Source organism: Leuciscus leuciscus (assembly GCF_965113295.1).
Source record: "Leuciscus leuciscus genome assembly, chromosome: 3".
NCBI classification, from domain to species: Eukaryota; Metazoa; Chordata; class Actinopteri; order Cypriniformes; family Leuciscidae; genus Leuciscus; species Leuciscus leuciscus.
Genome location: NC_138727.1, coordinates 49,342,611 through 49,358,245, shown reverse-complemented (window position 1 = coordinate 49,358,245; position 15,635 = coordinate 49,342,611). Strand labels below are relative to the sequence as shown.

The following is a 15,635-nucleotide window of genomic DNA, read 5'->3' as shown; positions in this document are numbered from 1 at the left end:
AAATCTATATTTTATTTTATATTTTAATCTGTTATTTTATCAGTCATTTTTATTAGGTTAAACAGTGATTGAATAACGGTTTTAATTTAACGTTTTTAATTTAAGGCCCACCTTGTCTCGTCGTAAACTAACCAATCTCGGGACTCCCCATTGTCTGCTTTTCTCCATCGTTCTTTAAAAAAACGTTTTTTGACCTTCGATGTAATGCCACATTTTTTTGAAGGTATGCCTCCTCTAAAAGTGTCCGCCGTCCATGTGAAACAGTATGCTATTTTTATTTACCCGCCACGGTGGCCGGTAGGTGAAGCGAGTTTACCCGCCACAACACAAAATCACCCGCATTTGGCTGGTGGCGGGTGCTAATTTCCATCCCTGGTCCCAATACATGAAAGTAGGACTTGTCTTCAGCATGTCATTTCTCCAAGTGATAAATCTTCATCTTTGGGGCCAGCAATAAGCCTAAAAGCTTCTGCTGTAGATTGTGAAGTGACAGTAGAGATTGTGAACTTTGCCAGAGCGAAAAGAGGCTGGCCAAATGTAGTGAGTGGGGTTTGCCCAGGATTAAGAAATTCAATAGCTTGTCTAAGAACATTCATGTTTAATCATGGCTGGAGTGGCAGATTTCTCATAAAACAGAGGAAGGAGTGCACATTTTGCTGGTGGGGTCTTCCACCAATGGTTGAAGCATGATATGCAGACCATGCAACTGCATCATCACTGGCCAGTTCTGTCTTCTCTACAAGTGGCAGTGCATGACTGACCCAGTTGTTTTCCTCTTCTCTTGCATAATCCAATAAGCCCATAGCTGTAACTACATTACACTCTGGCACTGAAACAGAAGTATTTGTCAGAGCTACAGCGGGGACAGTGGCAAAAGTATCAGGAAGAGCTTTATTTTTATTTTCAAAAGGTGGTATCATAATGGGTGGTCTCTATCACAGTCATCCTTAGTTGGAAACTGAAACATGCTGATTCCAGTACCATGAAAGGAGCCTACAGAAGTGGTTTAACTTGGGTCATAGTCAAGGTTATCAAGGGCACCAACTGTGAAGAGCCTTTTCCCGAGACAAGCTGGAACCACAACACCATCAACTTCAAAGCGTTCACATGTGGCTTTAGCAAGCCAGTCTTCAATTTGAATAACTCTGTCATATGAAATGCTAATACCCATTTGGTTTCATTGCTGGACCAGTTGCTTGCTTCTGGTTTGTACATGTACATTAAGGCCTATGTAAATGGGGAGTGGTGGTTCACGATCAAGGCTGTGTCTGGTCAGCAGTGGGTGTTGCCCTTTTCTTTGTGTTATAAAGAATGCCTTGTCCCATTGTGAGGCAAGCCTGAGCCTCACATTTCTCTTGATCTTTAAAGTTGGAGCCATTCATTATCATCGAGATAAGAGACTTTAGGCTTGAAGGAAGTGAGGTTTCTTGATATCTTTCTGGGAAGGAGCCAGTGAATTTGAAGCCTGTATGGTTGAATATGTCATTTTTAATAATCTTCGCAACTTTTGCCAGGATGAGAGCGTCTTCATCAAAATCTCTCTTCCTCAGAGCTTCCCTTATTCCTGTCAGTATCAAATGATACTTCACGGAGTGCACCTTGATCTATGCCACCCTCTCAGAAGAAGCACTTCCGGACATCCAGTCGTTGGCGTTTCATTGGCTTTCCCCCTCCAGATTCAACAGCATCCCGCACGTTCTTCTTTGTCGCTTTCATAAGCTTTGAATTGATAAACTTTAGGTGGCAAGATTTGTGTGAAGAATCAGAATGTGAAGCAAAATTGCTAGCTGGAAGATTGTCAATCGCCCTGAATTGCTCGACATTAGCAAGAAATGATCTATAGGCATCAGATTTATCACCACTTGTCCCAGGTGTCTGCAAGGGACATCTCAGGGGTTCAGAGGTGTCTTTCTGGCTAATAATACATAGCCCAGTTCAGCTCCATGTTGAAGTTTCAGAAACTAATGTTATGTAAGCATAAAAGAATGAACGAATCAAGACATTCTGACCTGCAAAACGTCTACAATAGGAAACCAAAATAACTGAAAGTACATCTAGCTATGTACTGTCACACACAAACAGGATTTAATGATGTAAGGGCAGCCTAAAAACTAATGACCAAACTAAACTCAGTAGATAGCTATATGAATGACCTAGTTGAATTGAAAAATAAAAGAGAAAACCAAGATCTCTTAACATTTAAGCATTTTTGCTGCCGTTTTTAATAATTACGCCTATATAATACAGGGATTTTTTTTTTTAGGTTTTTTGAGGTATAAGGTGTCTCGGCACTCTTTTTTTACACTTATAATTTGGAAGATCTAGTGGCCTGAGCACAAATTAACAAAAGGAAGTTTATTCAGTGGTCTTAAAAGGCCATTACCCTGAAAGTTTTACCAAAAAAAAAAAAAGGTCTTAAAGAAGCTTCATGTAAAATGTGGTGCTTTTATCACCTCAGTAACAGTATTATTTAATATGAGCACTACCCAACTGGACTACAACACTGGTCTGTGTCTCCCTCTGTTGACGGAAATTATAAAGACATTTATAGCAATTTGTGTTCATAGCAATTTATGTTCATCTTTAATATTTTGCTTCAGGAAGCTGATGTTACGTAATGGAAAAGTACAACTTACTGATGCAGAGTTAAATACAGGGGCTTCTGTTGGGAAATTATTAAAACAATATGGAATAGTGACAGACTCTAAGAAAAATCATGCTTGAAGATTTTAATAATTTTAACAATCACCTAATTATTAAAGATGATACTTTTTAAAGATTTATGTAGCCTAGGCTTATACATGTAGCCTATATATTTATGAACACTAGAATGAAGTAACCGAGTTTCTCTCTCTCATTTTCTCAAGACAGTTTCGCATGTTGGCACGTTTGTGGCAGCACTTACGTCAATGAAGGACACCTTTCTCAGTGACACACACACACACACACACACACACACGGATACTTTTATTTGGATCTGAAAGACATTACAAAGAAAACAAGATCCAAATACTCTGGGAAGAGTCTTTGACAAGGTGACAGATCTACAGTTCATTCATGGCTCACATACTTGTACAGGTCCTTACACACACACAGACACACACACACGGCAACATATGGCAGACGTATATATACTGAATTTAATCTCAGTTATCACAGTTTGATGAGAAATAGTATCTACACACTACAAAAGGGCACAGGCTGCCATTTACAAACTCATACAGACAAACTTAATCTCATGCAATCAATGTCTTGCATTTGAGGTTTCATGTGAAACATTTTTAAACATTTTTTCCTTATTAGGAATAAGTGACCATACAATGTGATCTCACTTAATAGGAGATAGAAGTATGATAGAAGTTAGGGGCATTATCACAGGAAAGGCATTAAGGTAAGACACAGGTGATGAGTGGCAGCATTTGTACAAGAAGAAACTATACAAAGAAAAACTTACCCATGAAGATCTATGGACTGAGCTGTACTAAAGTGAGCATAAATACACTGTGGAAATAAATGGGTCACGGCACTCAAACAAGGTACTGGACATCGCTTTTATTGTTTACTCAGAACACACATTCTCCCCATTTGTCCCTCAGTAACTTGAATTTTTTTTTGACAGATGAGGTCTTTACTGAAAAAGTGATGAGAAATACAGTACAGTATATACAATATTCACAGCAGTTAAGGCGACATGAAAGGGACATTTCATGCATGTAAACATGAGCTGCTGTATCAACAAATCAACAAAAAGGCTCACAGAGTTACAAAGGGTATGTTACATCAAAATCTCCACAAACCTGAAAAGAAGTCACATAAAAATACATTTAGCTCCCAGTCTGAAAAAGTACGAAAACATTTTGTGAGTAGGTTCATACAGGCCGTTTCTGGACAGTTTTATACTGTATATACAAAAGAAGAAACATTATAAAACAACAACAATAACAACACTGCTTCATGTTCAGCAGGATTTACACCATTTACACCAGTGTCACATTTTAAACTTTGTTTCTCACACTTTTGGTTTTATTAAAGGTTCTCAGTTGCCAAAACAAATATATAAACACAGAAATTTAAAGTACAGATTCTGTTGAGTTTTAACAGCTTTGTAAAGGCTCACCAGTGAGAATAACATGAAGTTGTCATGCCTTTAACAGCTGAATGCGGCGATTTCCATGTTGCTCAGCAAAACGCTTCACAAATGTATCTAGATCTAATGCCCTTGTGCGTGTTGATTCAATGCTGAGTACAGCCAAACTCGATAGTCTCTTTTCTGTCATAGTTGACCGCAAATAAGTCTTTATGAGCCGGAGAGATGAAAAACTCTGTTCACAGGATGCACTGCTCACAGTTAAAACAACCGCTATTTTACACAACCTGAACAACTCATAAAACACATCCTGGTATGGGTCCAAAAACTGAGTGAACTCCATTAGAGTGGTAGGACTCTCCTTTTCCCCCTTTTGTCTGTCTAGTACTCTCCTCGTCTGATGTAACTCGTTTTTGAGATCCTCAATATTTGAATCATGAGCTTCAGCCAATAACAGAACAGCCTCCTCTCTCAAAAAAGTTGGACTTGACGGATTTAGTGCCTGGACACCCTGCATAATGTTACAATTTGTGTTCAAATTCTTCTTCCTATTTCTCCAATCATGTTATCCAGAACTGGACAGAGACACAAAAAGTGTGTTTGCTATCTGGAACTACATGCTGTCCCAAGGTGCAGTGGATGACAGTATCCTGAAGCACCTTTGCTGTCTGTCTTGGCCTCTTTGGTTTTCGCTGAATTGTATCAATGTTACTTCGTAGACATAAATCAAGTGTTTCACTCCACATTTCCTCAAAAGAGGCTCGACTACGGTACTGGACCAGTGTCTCTTTAAGTGCTTCAATAAGTTCAACAGCCTTAGCATAGTCCACTGTTTTAGACTGGAACATGTCTGATAAAAACTCACTCAGGACCTTTCTGAACAGAACAAGAGATCCAGCAAAATTCAGATCAATTTGAGCCAATATCCCTCTTGCTTCTACAGCTCTTTGTGGATGGTTCTCAGATGCGATCCCTTCAAGCACCTGTACTATTGCAGTCAACCTGTCCATAACATTCCGACATGCTATGTGCCTACAGGCCCAACGTGTATCACTTAGCCGTTGGAGTTCCCTTGGTGCACAATCAAACATCTCCCGCTGCACTTCCAGCCATTTGTTATGTACATAAGACCCAGACATGAATACATACAGTCGTTCCAATAATGAGAAGTTTCCTGCATCTGCCACACTTTTTACAGCGTCTACTATAACTAAGTTCAAGCAGTGTGCACTACGGTGAACGTAGAAGGCATGTTTGGCTACTTCTTTTATTTTTGCTTGAACACCTGCATGTTCCCCGCGCATCACTTCTGCGCCATCCTAGCCCTGGCCTACAAGGTTTTTCTTGTACTCCAGCCCATGCTTCTCAGGGAAGAATATAATCTTGTCACTGAAGGCGGCAGCATCCAGGTGTTCTGCCACTTCAAACTCCAGAAAGCTTTCATGAACCACACCGTTGTAAAAATATCTCAGAACAAATGACATTTGCTCTTTTTTTCTGAACATATTTAGTTTCATCAACAATAAATGAAAACTGCTTGCTCGTTTTAACTTCCTGGATGATTTCTTCTTTGACCATTGCAGCCAAGCACTCAAGTATTTCATGCCCCCCCCCTGCTTTGCTATCAGGATGATTCGCCCTAGTACGAGTTCGTTTACCATCGAAATGACTTCGAAGCTGTTATATTAAAGTACAAATCTTGCATAGTGTGCCTTTAATAACAAATAAATTATCACCATCATTACAGGTGTTTTATTTACCTTGTGAGCATCACCAAGCCACAGCAGGCTACAGCATACATGACCCGAGTCACTTGTAGTTGGTCTGGCTGTGCGTCACTCAGTCAACAACAGGCCAATCAGAAGAGAGGCTCATGAATATTAAGTAGACAGGCCAAAATCGACCTGTTCTTGGCAGAGATCCTGAGAAAGGAGCTGTAAAAATATATTGGGATGGTTTTTGGTAATTATACCGCAAATATATATTCTTAAGGACATCAAAACCTAAAATAAAACTTCAGAGAGGTGTACAATATGGGACCTTTAAATGAACTGAAAAAGAGCATGAAAGGAATTTAGAATATTTATGCTAAATTAATTACCACTAGTCATTCTCAGGAAATCACGAAATGGATCCATGTGCATGAAAAGTAAAAAGTATCTGTAAAACCACATAGTTATACTGATAACCCATTACATTCAAAACCTGCCGACTCTTTATTTGGCAACGTTTTGAGGATAAATGTAAGAGCAGAAATGGCCTAAACTCGCGAATATCATCGCACTGCACCACATTATTTACAGTCAGTATTCCTGTACTTTATGCCAAAAACACTTGAAAGACAGTTTTATATTGTGCTGATAAATCTATTAGAGAAATCCAAGTCTTTAAAAATCCTTCATAAATATGATGCCAGGAGCTAAATATTCAATACAAAAATTGAACTATTGTTTTTAAAAGAAGATTGTCACAACACAACGTTTAACACCGTTTGTCTATAGGCTCTGCTATCATTTCTAGTAAGAAGTATTGGCGTTCTGAATGCAAATTCAATATTCTACTTTAAACCATAAAATGTAGGCCTTTGTAGAAAAAAGTAAGCGATTAATTAAACTGTATCTGTAACACTCACCTCATGGGAAATGTATCGGAGGACACATGATGTTCCCTCAAGAAAATCAAAATTAAGGAAACTTTGATATTAGTGGCGAGATGTTTAACAGCACCACCTGCCGAATCGGAGAACTGCATTTCCAGGACCCTATAATAATAATTTGTTACATTTATATAGCACTTTTCTGGGTACTCAAAGCGCTTTACATGGAAGGGGGAATCTCCTCAACCACCACCAATGTGCAGCATCACCTGGATGATGTGACGGCAGCCATACTGCGCCAGAACGCCAACCACACACCAGCTTACTGGTGGAGAGGAGACAGTGATGAAGCCAATCAGTATATAGGGATGATTATCAGGAGGCCATGATGGACAGAGGACAAGGGGCAAATTTGGGGGGATTTTTAATGACCAGAGTCAGGACCTCGGTTTAACATCTCATCCGAAGGACGGTGCTCTTTGACAGTATAGTGTCCCTGTCACTCTACTGGGGTGTTAGGACCCACACAGACCACAGGGTGAGCGCCCCCTGCTGGCCTCACTAACACCTCTTCCAGCAGTGACCTGGTTTTCCCAGGAGTCTCCCATCCAGGTACTGACCAGGCTCAGCCCTGCTTAGCTTCAGTGGGGAACCAGTCTTGGGCTACAGGGTGATATGGCTGCTGGGGAGGACTGTTAGTTTTGGAGGACTGAAAAAAGTGTAACCAAGAAAGTATTTCAATCCAATTCTAACTATTTAGAGTTTTAAAGGTTTTGAAAGGTTTATTACACCCAAATACTACTTTCTTGTAATTAAACCTGGTTGCCAAGAGCTGAATGTTGAGTAATTATTGTGACTAATAGCATAATATAATAACTCAAGTAAAATAAACAAGGACTCATGGTATTATTGCCTTTTCATTCACTAGATCAACCACATATTTTAAAGTACAGAGGGAAGACACAAGGGTGACTCTGGGGGTAGATTTAAGATTTGTATATTTTATAAAATAATATATAATAATAGTTGAGCGCATACAAAAAAAAAATGTGTTCATGACGTGAATCACATAGAAAGAATTTCAACAACGACGTCTTCACTGACTTCTAAGAGAGAGAAAGGCGGAGAGAGAAAGAGAGAGAAATAAGGAACATTTAGTTAAACATTTTCAACTTTCAAATTTTAAATTTCATATTTAAAAGATCTTAGTGACCACAGAGCACATACATTATATGCGATACAAAAATTATTATATCAATCTTCACACCAATGAATGTTCATTAACATTAATTACTGTACTGTTTAAAGATATTTACATTTTGTCATTTAGCAGACGCCTTTGTCCAAAGCGACTTGCAAATCAGAACTAAAGCAAGCGAGTCATTATGAAGAGGCAAAAACAATGAAGAAATATGAATAGAAATACCATGTTATTGACATGACTTTCCTGACCTTTAAATATTTAAAGGCCAGATTGTGAAGAATGCAGCAGCACTACCTACCAATTGGATGTTCTCCGCTCTTTTCTCAATTGTTTCTCAATCCCTCTATTCAATTCTTCCACTTCACTGAAATAGTAAATGGAGAACATAATCACATAATGATGTTAACGCTTAAAAAAGGATACATTGGACATTGTGTAAAAAAAAAAAGCTCAGTCGTGTTGGTGTTTGCAGTGCTGACTTCAAAAGAGCAAAAAGGGTGTCCTGTTGTTCTTCATGGTCAAGGTAGACGGGCACCAGGCAAGAGGACCTCTGAGGAAACAACTTTGAAGTCTTCCCGTTGAGTACGCCCTACAGGCAAATTATTTTGCCACAATTATTACAATTATTTTGTGGTTATTAAGATTTTTAAGTGTATTGTGTGGTTGGTGTTAGTGAAGGAACAACTGAGTGCTTACCCTTGCAAATAGACAGATGCTTCATGAAGGTTTACATAACAGCATTGAGTTACAGTGGAAACACTGCCTTGCTCTGCAATCTAATCCACATCTGTGAATGGTATACCCTAAAATATAAATACAATAAACTGTAGTATTATTATGATGATCATAAGTGTAAATTCACGAGTTTACACTTACATATAATTTGAAGGGTAAAGTTTAATGCGTATTTGGCGTGCTGTCGGGAGGGAGGGCTCCGAGCTTGGAGTTCGGCCCGAACCCAGAGTACTCCCCCCGTATGTAAGTGTTTAGGACTAGAAGGGTGGAGAAGGGGTGTGTTATATATGTAGCTAATGTTGTGCTATATGAAGGTGACCACTAGGTCGCAGTAGTGTTCTGTAATTGACGGAGTTCTCGGTTGTAATAAAAACTGTTCAGAAGAAGTGAGTGAACCAGCCAAACGTGTATGAGTGTTTTCCTCTATGTGCAAATATCGAATTGTCTATATAAATACATTAGGAGGAAACATAATATAAATTGGCGACGAGTTGTGTAGTCTTGAAGACTTTTCATGGCATCGGCGAATGAACAGCCGGTGTTTGTCAAGTTTGGACATAAAAGAACAACCACGCTGAAAATATCTAGCTAGTGAGCTAGTGTAGTGATGAGTCGGTCTGCTTCCGAAGAGTCTAACGTTATAGTGCAAGCCACCAGAAGCAGACACATCATGGCTGGAATAATCGGACATATGGATCCCTTTGAGGAGACCGGTGAGCAATGGGCAACGTATATTGAACGTTTCGAACATTACATCTTGGCTAATGAGATTAGTGACACAAAGAAAGTGCCGGTGCTGCTTAGTGTGCTAGGATCAAAAACATATGGACTACTAAGAAGTCTGGTTGCTCCTGACAAGCCTGGAGATATGGATTATGATGATATTGTGAGAGCGTTGCAGGCTCATTTTTCTCCAAAGCCGCTCGTGATCGCGGAGAGATTCCGATTTCACAAGAGAAATCAGGGGGAAGGGGAAACAGTTGCACAGTATGTTGCGGTACTAAAAAAACTTTCGGAACATTGCGAGTTTGGTGCTTACTTGGAAGACGCACTTAGGGACAGATTTGTTTGTGGACTTAAAAGTGAAACTGTGCAGAAGCGCCTGTTAACGGAGAAAGATCTCACATTTCAGAAAGCAGTCGATTACGCTGTATCTGCAGAGACGGCAGCGCGCGACGTGCAGCAGTTAAGTGGCTCGCTTAAAGTGAACGCGGTGTTTTCCCATAAATGCCGCCGTTGCGGGAAAATAAATCATACTGATGAGGACTGCTGGTACAAAGAGCGTGATTGTCACCAGTGTGGAAAAAAAGGCCACACAAAGCACATGTGTAAGAGCAAAGCCAAAAGCAGCCATGGCAGAGAATGGAAACAGAAAGTGGAAAAACCTGAACAGAAAGGTAATGCATTCAAGCGCAATGTAAAAGATAGAAAGAAGAGAATTTCTCATGTTGATGCAAGAGGAGATGAAAATGAAAGTGAGGAAAATAAATCTGACACTGACTGTGAGTTGGGACTGTATTCCATGTCGCAAAAAGGGAAATATTCACGAATCTCAGTGCTGCCTGTAGTAAATGGAAAGAAAATGGAGATGGAATTGGATACTGGGGCTGCTGTGTCGTTGATTCCTTGGGAACAGTACAAAAGCACGCTGGGTCAACTGTCATTGCAACCTACTGATGTTATGCTCAAGACATATACTGGTGAGCCTTTGGCGCCAGAAGGGGTCATTAAGGTGCAAGTAAAGTTAAATAAGCAATGTGCTGATTTGCCCTTGTATGTAGTTAAAGTGGATGCACCCGCACTCTTTGGTAGAGAGTGGCTGAGAGTGATTAAACTGAACTGGAAAGACTTAAAGACTGTGCATGCAATTGAGCAAAGTGAGAAAGATAACTTGGAGGCAGTGTTAAAAAGACACTCATCTGTGTTCTCTGAAAATCTAGGCACAATGAAGTCAATTAAGGCCACATTGACTATTAAACCTAACAGTGTACCCAAATTCTGTCCACCACGTAATGTGCCATATGCTCTTAGACCTCGAGTTGAGGCTGAACTAGAACGACTGACTGAGCTTGGGGTGATCTCACCAGTGGAGCATAGTGACTGGGCCACGCCCGTGGTGCCTGTCAGCAAAAAGGATGGCACTGTGAGACTTTGTGGAGATTTCAAGGTCACTCTCAACCCAGCTCTGTGCGTGGATAAGTATCCAATTCCACGTATTGAGGACCTTTTTGCCTCTCTAGCAGGAGGCCAACGCTTTAGTAAACTAGACTTATCAAACGCCTATCTACAGATGGAGGTAGAAGAGAAGTCTAGGGAGCTGTTGACTATCTCCACACAAAAAGGGCTGTTTCGTTTCAACCGGTTACCATTTGGAGTAGCCTCATCACCTGCCTTATTTCAGAAGGCAATGGACCAAGTGCTTCTCGGACTGCCGTACACGCACTGTTATCTGGATGACATCCTTATCAGTGGTCCTGACGAACAGACTCACCTAAAAACTCTGGATGCAGTTCTGGGCAGGCTAGAGGAACAAGGCCTGCATCTCAAGTCGGAGAAGTGTCTGTTTTTCCAGGAGTCTGTGGAATACTTGGGCCATATCATTGACGCAGCTGGACTCCACAAGTCACCAGAGAAGGTGCGTGCTATTGTGGACGCACCAGCGCCAGGCGATGTCAGTCAGCTACGTTCGTTCCTTGGAATGCTAAACTATTACAGACGTTTCATTCCCGACTTAGCCACTGTCATGAAACCACTGAATGAACTGCTAAATAAAGGGAAGAAATGGCAGTGGACGTCAGCCTGTGAGTCAGCGTTCCAGACATCTAAAGCGCTACTAGTATCGCAGGAAGTATTGACCCATTACAACCCTAAGCTGCCCCTCCGCCTCGCTTGTGATGCGTCGCCGTATGGGGTCGGAGCTGTGCTCTCGCACGTCATGCCTGATGGTGAGGAAAGACCAATAGCCTATGCATCTCGAACTCTCAGCAAGGCGGAACAAAACTACGCTCAGATCGAGAAGGAGGCGCTAGCGATAGTTTTCGGAGTACGCAAGTTCCACCAGTACCTCTATGGTAATAAGTTCACCTTACTCACTGACCATCGTCCACTGACCTCCATCCTGAGCCCATTGAAAAGTACCCCGTCAATGGCTGCAGCCCGAATGCAGCGTTGGTCGCTCCTTTTGTCAGCGCATGATTACACCATTCAATACCGGAAAGGTGCATTACACGCAAATGCTGATGGACTTTCACGTTTACCACTCTCCTACACTCATAAAGAGAAGTTGGGCGCAGTAGAGGTATTCTACACATCGCAGTTGGACACATTACCAGTCAGTAGCACCGAGATCAGACGGGACACCTTGTCTGACCCCACTTTGTCACGTGTCTTAGAGATAGTCTCAACTGGTCGGTTTCCAGCTGCGCAGGGCGCAGGTGAAGAACTGTCACCCTACCTGCTGCGTAAGCTTGATCTCACAATACAGCAGGGATGCCTCATGTGGGGTGTGAGAGTGGTCGTGCCACCAAAACTGCGCCCCCGAGTTCTGGAAGAGCTTCACTCCGCACATCCAGGCGTAGTGAGGATGAAGAGCTTGGCCCGTAGTTATGTTTGGTGGCCCGGCATAGACTCTCAAGTTGAGCTCCAAGCTAAATCTTGCCACTCCTGTCAGAATGTACAAAAAGAGCCTGGGCTAGCACCTCTACACCCTTGGATGTGGCCCTCTAGTCCATGGGAAAGGATACATGTGGACTTTGCGGGTCCATTTGAAGGACATATGTACCTGGTCGTTGTGGATGCACATTCTAAGTGGCCGGAGGTGCATATTATGGACAGCACAACGGCCAGCATGACCATTCAAGTGCTCAGGGGCCTTTTTAGTCACTATGGCGTTCCACATATCCTTGTGAGCGACAATGGACCGCAATTCTGTGCTGAAGAATTCAGTGCATTTCTGAAGGCCAATGGAGTCAAACACATCCGCTCAGCGCCATACCATCCTGCCACCAATGGCTTGGCCGAACGGTTTGTGCAGACGTTCAAGCATGCCTTAAAAGCGTCCAAAGGCATGGCACGTGTGCGTCAGAGACTTGATGCGTTTCTTCTGACATACCGAAACACCCCTCATGCAACAACGAAAGAAACGCCGGCTATGTTGTTCCTCGGACGCAGACTGCGCTCTCGATTGGATTGTCTGAAACCCAGTGTTGCTGGAGCAGTACACCAGTCACAGGATGCCCAACAACAGCGACGCCAACGCCACTCTAGGGCCAGACAGTTTGATGTTGGGGAGTCAGTTCTGGTGCGTGATTATAGGAAAGGGGAGGAAAAGTGGGCACAAGGTGTTGTTATGGAAAAGACAGGACCGGTGTCGTACAAGGTAAAGGTGGGATCACCAGGGGTTTGGAAACGCCATGTGGACCAGATGCTGACACGGCCAGATTCAGAGCCTCAGCAGATTGAAGTGAACCTTCCTGTAAGTCCGCAGGTGGTACTACCTCATAGTGATAGTTGCACCACACTGCACCTTAATACACCGCCACATGGAAAGAATGATAATCAAATTCCTGAGATTTCCGAATCATCAAAAACACACCCGTCCATTGAACTACCCCCTACGGAATATGCACAGGCAACAGAGACTGTGAAACGTTATCCTGAGAGATTCAGAAAACCACCAGTACGTTTCCGTGATGAGTAAACAGTGATTAGTTCACAGAATGTGGTAGTACAGTCTGAGTTGTGGGTCATATTGTTTTCAACATGCAAGTATACAGAAATAGATAACTCCTGAGTTTTATTTTGATGTAAAAAAAAACAAACAAAAAACTGTACAAATGTATCTATATTGTTGTGCACGGAAAAATGTGTAATTTAAGTTGTGTTAAAGAATATATATATATATATATATATATATATATATATATATATATATATATATATATATATATATATTGTGTTAAAGGCACATTCTATCTTAGTGGGGAGGAAATGTTATATATGTAGCTAATGTTGTGCTATATGAAGGTGACCACTAGGTCGCAGTAGTGTTCTGTAATTGACGGAGTTCTCGGTTGTAATAAAAACTGTTCAGAAGAAGTGAGTGAACCAGCCAAACGTGTATGAGTGTTTTCCTCTATGTGCAAATATCGAATTGTCTATATAAATACATTAGGAGGAAACATAATAGGGTGGTGGAGGGATGCTGCAAAACTGTCAATGGAATGAGGTGAGACTGCTGAGTATATATGCACCTCTTACCATTGATTGCTGAGTGCTCTCCACCTGTGTTAATTATCTGAACGTGCTCCTCCCGAACCTTGTTAATAAAACATAATTTATGAGAACCCAAAATCAAAAAAAAAAAAAAATTGACAATCATAACATCAAGGCTACTTTTCATGCTTATTATACATGTTACATACATAACTCAATTTGCATTTCCCAAAAGTATGTTTGCAAACGTTACCTTCATGGAGAACTGCGCATCTGAAATGACTCTCCAAATGGGATTTCACTTTGATCAACTTTGTTAGGTGAAGCCAAGCAGAACTGCAGGATCTTCCTGGATTGTTGTTTCGTGAAAAGGAGAGAGTCCAATTGGTCAAATTAAAAATTTTAAGTTCATTTCATAAAAATAAATAGACAAATTACACCTAAGTCTAGTACTGGACCAACTTCTTTTTTTGATACTTTTGATTTTTCCACTGAGAACTTAAATCCCCATTTTATTCCCCAATTTTCAACTTGATCAATTCCTTCCTGCATCTTCTTTAAAATATACTCAACATTTCTACCTTTCTTCCATAAAGCACCATCATCTGCGAATAAAGACCTCCCTATATCCCCTGAAGATTGAAATAAATATCATTAATCATAATGGAGAATAAAGTTGGACTAATCACACTCCCCTGTGGTGTCCCATTTTCTACAGCATATTGCTTTGATAAATCGAACCCAACGTTCTAAATTCAATATTATAAATATACATATTTATTTAATATAATAGATATAACATTTTCAATATTATAAATATAAATAACACATTTTTCTTAAATATATACATGCATGTGTGTGTATTTATATATACAAAAATAATTATACACAGTACACACACACATATATTATCTGAACACAAACTTCTATTTTGGATGGGATTAATAGTTTCACAGCCCTAGTGCTAATTAATACTAGTAACATGCTAATCATGTTGTTTCTGACTGAGCTGCTGTACTGCAATATGGTGCGCGACCGCGAAGCGGTTTGTGCGCCGGGATCATTCTGCGGCCCCCCCTGCATAACTGAGGGTCTCTTGGGCTACTCGTGAGAATCGAGTATCAATGCCGAACTGTGATCGCGTATAATTGCGACTGCGTCGCTGTTTTGCCTCGACATCCATCAGGATAGTAACTTCTAGCTGCTGTGTCTCTGTTGCACGTACATCGATTGTGCAATTCGTCTGACTGTGCGAGCTGGCTGGCTGTCTCCTTTGGCCGCCGTCTGTTGAATTTCATTGGTTTGAAGCATCTTGTATGTATGAATGTATGTTTGATTATTTGGTTTATTTCAATGTCAACTTGTTTTTATGTGGTACTGAGTCCTAATTATGTCAAGTGGTTTAGATCTTTGAATTATTTGACTTGTTTTATTCGTTTGGATTGTGTTCATGTTTTGTGTTTTTTTTTATTTTGTCTTTGTTGCAGGAGCTGGGGGTTTCTGGAGGGTGAAGGCGAAGCTGCCATTTGTGTGGTGTGTTCACACCTAGTGCTGTGTGTCTTCTGGCATTTAACCCTTCACGTGTGTGTGTGTATTTGTAGTGGATTATTTGGGCGGGTTTGTTTTCCATTTTGGCAGCTGGCCCAGACCTCCAGATACCTCTGCTCCTGGTTGAGTTTCTATAAATTGAGGTGTGTATGAGTAGATGCTAATTGATGGTGTTCAGTTATTATAATGCCAGTGTAAGAGTTTTAACTTTGAATTTCCAACTATTTAGTCAACATTGACAAAGAAAATAA

At 40.9% G+C, this 15,635-nt stretch overlaps 1 protein-coding gene across 1 annotated transcript in view; it reads right to left on the bottom strand.

Moving 5' to 3' along the window:
- The window catches only part of LOC309494997 (uncharacterized protein), a 730,899-nt gene that overhangs the window by 604,164 nt on the left and 111,100 nt on the right, over window positions 1–15,635 (bottom strand). The gene's annotated exons all lie outside the window — the stretch shown is intronic.